A 6054-nucleotide genomic window follows, 5' to 3' on the forward strand; every position below is an offset into this window, starting at 1 on the left:
GCGCGAAAAGTTGCAATTTGCCAGTTCAAACATCAGTCTAAATAATTATTTGGTCATAAACATTCATTTGCATAACATTTAGGGGATGACTGCATGGACCACCCCAGAATTTACTCCTAGGGACACTGGACAGGTTCTTGATTCCTCGACTTTTCTCATCTTTTTAATGTGGTTTTGCTTCATTGATAAACAACTATTCACAGTAGAAGGGCAAAATTTTGAAAAAACAAAGAGGGTGTAGGCTCATTCGTGGACAACCTTTTTAAAGTCAAATTCATCTCCCATTTAAAACTGTGTTCATGATTAAGCACTCCCCTGGTTTTTCTAAATCTTCATTAATTTCGAGGATGATCATTGTGGCAAAAGCGGCTTTTAAAACATGCAACAAAATTCAGGTTAAATATAAAAGTGATGGTCAAATGCTATCTTGTTATATCTCTTTCTTTGCTTTTTTACGGTACTCTCTTTCTTTGCTGTTTATGGGTTGTAAAAAACAAGAGACCTGGTAATAGACCCGTATAAAGAGCAAAGAAAAGATACCTCAAAATACCATGGGCCCGTAAAGAGAAAAGAAAAGAGACATTAGTGGGCCTGAAAAAAGCAAAGAAAAAATATATTTATGGTCCCGTAAAAAGAAAAATGAAACCTTAGTGGGCCCGTGCAAAGCACAGATAGATACCTCAATGGGCTCCGTTTCCTATGCTTTTACGGGCACATTAAGGTATGCTTTTTTACTTTTTTACGGGCCCCTAAGATCAGGCCCGTGGGTAGTGCAACCCCCTTGTCGGTGGCACTGCTCCTTGAGTCATATATTTAGTCATGTAAACAACCGCTATAATTTTCGTCAAAGCCAAAGTAATGTAACTATTCCCTTGCCAAGAACAAGTACAAAACAGTCATAGGGTTGTATACTGGAATGAACTAGACAATAATATCCAAAACTCTTCAACATTATTATACTTTCAAAAATAATCTTCAACAATCGTAATGCTTTTAAAGACCCATTCAGTGACCCCAGCGCAAGTGTGAAAATTTTAAAATTGTTTATAAATTGCTTAAGGGATCTGGAATGAGCGTTTTGAGCGTTTCGACAGTATTTTTTGTGGGACATGAGAGTACATCAGACATATCGAATTGCATTCTGAATACGAAGAATGTCTTTCTGATATCAAATAATTTTCCTTTTTGAAAATTATTTTACAAAATATTTTTCAACCTCAAAATAACATTCTGTTTAGAATGATTTGTACCAAGTTTTCACAAATGTTTTTGGAATGTTATTAAAACGTTTTTATACCCTTTATATAACCCGACATTTAAATGTTTTCTGTAAAACATTTGTGTTTGCTGTGCAGTAAATTACCAACAAATGTTATTTAATGATATGAAAACGTTTTATACCATTAATGTACCCTTTATATAACCCGACATTTAAACGTTTTCTGACAACCTTTTATAACCTTTTGCGAATGATGTCGAAAATGTTTTGTGTTTGCTGGGCCAATTTTAAAACAACATTTTATACCAATAGGCCCCTACTTCCAGATACCGTTAGGTAATAATAATAATAATAACAGCACTTAATGTAGCACATTTCCAGAACTTGATCAAAGAAAAAAAAAAAAAATACAAAATATATACAAAACATAAAATACCTGAAAAAAGGGCTTAAAACAGCAACAATCAGTACAAGTGAGTTTTTAGGTTACTCTTGAAACTATCTACAGTGGGGGAAACTCTGATGTTTAAAGTAATGTTGTTCCACAGTTTGGGACCCTGTACACTGAAAGACCTATCACCAATTAATCTGCTGCTCCTGGGGACAACTAACAGAGTTGGGATATAGGTCGTCAAACAATCAGACAGGTAGATTGGTGACAGATCATTCAGTGACTTGTAGATGTATAAGCTTGTATAAGAGGATTTTGAACATGATGCGTTTTTCGATGGGTAGCCAGTGGAGAGAGTCAAGAAGTTCGGATGACGAGTGGCGGCGAAGGACTTGGAATACAATGCGAGCATCTCTGTTCTGTAAGCGCTGGAGACGAGTACATTCCGTCACTTCTGAAGTTGAGTACCCCGAGGGTAAAACCAAACATCAAATAATATTGAATGTTGAAGAAAATTCCTATATTGAAATATTGACTCTTCGGGTTTATTTTTTAAACCTTGGGCTCCATCAATTACCCTACTCTCGCCCAGTGACGGATGTATCTGCGAAATTTCTTCCTGAGCTTTCCCGTCCATCCCCGCTTTCCCCAGTCAAATTAGAGAGTGGGCAAGCAATTTCTGGTACGCCGTTTGCACAGCCATTTTCTCTGTTTGATTTCTGATATTTTTTATAGTTTCGATTCTGAATCTGATACGACGAGCTAGAAATTGTGAACGACTACATTTTTTCTGGATACAAACAAATCTTACTCGGTATACAATGCAGACCAACATCCCGTGTGTGATCTTCATTTGGTAAAGACTTGAAGTTAAATTCATTCAGCTTTCCTTCCAGGCCTATTTGGTAAACAGGACCATCACCACCGCCAAATTTGTTCCGTATATAGTATGTTAAATATGTTCCGAATCCAAGATATTTGCAAATGTTTTCCAACGTATATCCTGTCAATGGCGCGTTATTTAATGCCGAAACAGAGCGCCAAGTCTCCTCTGGATACAAACAAATCTTACTCGGTATACAATGCAGACCAACATCCCGTGTGTGATCTTCATTTGGTAAAGACTTGAAGTTAAATTCATTCAGCTTTCCTTCCAGGCCTATTTGGTAAACAGGACCATCACCACCGCCAATTTGTTCCGTATATAGTATGTTAAATATGTTCCGAATCCAAGATATTTGCAAATGTTTTCCAACGTATATCCTGTCAATGGCGCGTTATTTAATGCCGAAACAGAGCGCCAAGTCTCCTCTTCTTTGAATTTGAATTCAATCTACCTTGAAGTGGACTTGCACCGTTAACTAAATGCCATGCTCCAATGTCTGGTGTTAATTCTACCAAGTAAAAGGGGGAAAGCCATTTCAATATTATATATTTTATCTTTTTTCCAACACCGCATTTGTCTTTTGGTTATATCAGAATTGAAATAAATTTCAATACAAAAACCTAAAAATCATTATTATTATCATCATCATTATTATTATTATTATTATTATTATTATTATTATTATTATTATTATTATTATTATTATTATTATTATTATTATTATTATTATTGTTATTGTTGTTGTTGTTGTTGTGAACATAATATCTCTATTTTTTGGTCACATCAATTGCAATACCTGAGATGTTTTGTTATACACAGCGAAATGGATTCCCATTCAGTCCTAGTATTTGCTGTGTTTCGTAGATATAGTGCAAAATATTCTTGTTTGGTTACTATTTACAAGACAAAACATTGAGACCATTTACATCGGAATCCAAGGTCATTTTCTGTTTGACCCATATGGAGCCCAAATGTAGACCTTTTCACTAATAACTAAATGCGTCGTAGATAGGGAGAATGTTTTTTTTTACCAAATAGTGATCATAATGAGTGTATGCCAATTGTGTTGCTTTAATAAATCTGCCCAATGGGTCAAGTAAACATCAATTCATTTTAAGGAGACACATACGTGTCGAAAGAGAACAGGAAGTATTGCATTAACAGAAAAAATAGCGTACCAAGGTCACAAGATACATGAAGTACCTGCTTACCAAGGTCACAAGATACATGACGTACCTGGTTACCAAGGTCACAAGATACATGAAGTACCTGCTTATCAAGGTCACAAGATACATGAAGTACCTGCTTACCAAGGTCACAAGATACATGAAGTACCTGCTTCTTCGCACATTTCACATTTCCCCAACTGCTTATTATTAGCGGATCATATTCATAGTAAATTGGCTGTCGTACTCGCAGACTGTCGTAAATAACTGGTACTGGACTAGGACTTTCCCACGCAATGATTGGCATAAGGTCAAAATCAAAGCCCGACATATTAAAGCCTAAGAAGTCTTTACAAATGGTATCAGCAACCGTCATTTCTTCATAAGGAAGCGAGTTTCGATCGCGTTGTGTATTTAAACATACTGGACCCCATCTTTCTTGGTTCCTTCGTACTTCCAGTCTTCCTCGTCTTGTAATGTTAGGGTTAAAATCGTTAACAATTCTCCACTGAAAATAGTCTTGTGCTGTGTTAGACAGACAGTCATGTTAGATGGACAGTCAAATGGAATAAAATAAATAAATACGCCGATAAACAATTCCAACCTTGGGGGCTTTAAGCATTCTTGGTTTGGATCCTTTGAATCTTTGGTTCCCCAATTTTTTAGGCAATCTAGCAATTTCTTTTATGTAACGTGAAACCTTTTTCAACCTAAATAGTTATCACTCAATGTATTTTTATGAGGTCCCCAGAACACCATACTGAAAAATCCTTGTAGGGGAAAGATTGCTTAAATGCAAAGTTGGTGAAATCCCGGGGTGAAATCATTTCATTTCGTACCTGTAAACCTGATAAACTACATGTATTTACCCGCACAGTATCTGACTCGATTCGTCTTAAATCTTACCCGATAGACACGTCAGATATACATTATTGGAGGACGAACAGGTTGGTTGAGACCAATTGCTAATACCCAAATCAAACAACGATGATGCTTGGGAGCCATCACGCTCTTTATAATAATCTAATGACAAATGGACGGGCAGAGTGATACTGTCTGTAGTTTCCAAGTCGTTGCTGAAGCCAAGAAGCCCCGCATATCCTCTAAATAGGCAAAGATCGTGGAAATCCTTCTCAAACCCGTCGACATTGCAGTAGTCAGAGCAGCATAATGTGCCCCATGTACCATTCTGTGCACGTATCTCTAGTCGTCGCAAATCGTCCCGGTGATTTATGTCTGTCAGTCTTAATTCATAGTGTGCTGTGGACATAGAAACGAACGCGTCGTCAAAATATTCTGAACGCTATAATTATGAAATTTTGACACTAAAATTACACTGAAAACCATATATTGTGGTCATTTTTTTCAGGCCCCCTATAAGGGTCAAACTTTTAAGGGCCCCCTTTTTGCATCAGCCCCCCTAACAAGTGTTTGTGAACGGTCCCTTAGAACATTTTACCGTAAACGTTCGCCTAATGGCGCTTTTGGATTCTTAGAAATGTGAGAGCGCCATCCTTGTAAAATCTCAACAGCATTAAGGATACGTGTATGTTAAATTGAGCAACTTGGACATAATGCCTCAGAAAAAATATCGTGACATGACCCAATACTTTAGGTCACTAGGTTAGTTGCTAGAGCAGCAAATGTTTTGGGGTTTCTTCGGGTATTCTTTCTCAAAGTGCCATTGGACTTAATTTGTAAATCGATTCATACTCATTTTGGTAAATCTTTTTATAACATTGTAATTTCTTCATATTTTTTTAATATTCTTCAGTTCAAAATTACACCCTTCTATTGTCTGACCCGTTAGCTCAGTCGGTAGAGGGTGCGCCTTGAATGGTGAATGGTACTTGTTCGAATCTTGATTTCTGCCCCCACTTTTATGTGAAGAAGGGTCAAGAAATGTTTTTGGATTTTGTCCCCATTTTACGAACGAATATTGTGAATTTTTTTAATTTAATTTTAATTTTCTTATTTTTTTAGATAAATAGGCACTGCGAACAAACGGCAACAAAAACCGCTGAAAAAATTTGCTCCACATGCTACCTATCAATGCGTGATATATTCCACTACATTTAACAGTTAAATGACCTTTGAAAAATAGAACGGCCTCAATGTTTCAAAATGTGTAACTACATTACTTTATGCATTTATGCATTATAAATGATCAGCTATTTTTCTTTTCTTAAAAGGATCGAACCCAAGTAGATTAGACCATTGATCATATAACTATCAGACCACGAAGTAGTTACGTAACTCCGTGATGGTATCGGAACCAAGCACTGTTTGTATGGCGATCATTACGATCACGCTATTTTGGTATGCCTTTTTTGTGTACTGATTGTTTCGATCGTGGTTCATTACTTAAGCGCGTGATCCCGTTGACATAGTA

The sequence above is a fragment of the Amphiura filiformis genome, chromosome 3 (genome assembly GCF_039555335.1).
Source record: "Amphiura filiformis chromosome 3, Afil_fr2py, whole genome shotgun sequence".
Lineage (NCBI taxonomy): Eukaryota > Metazoa > Echinodermata > Ophiuroidea > Amphilepidida > Amphiuridae > Amphiura > Amphiura filiformis.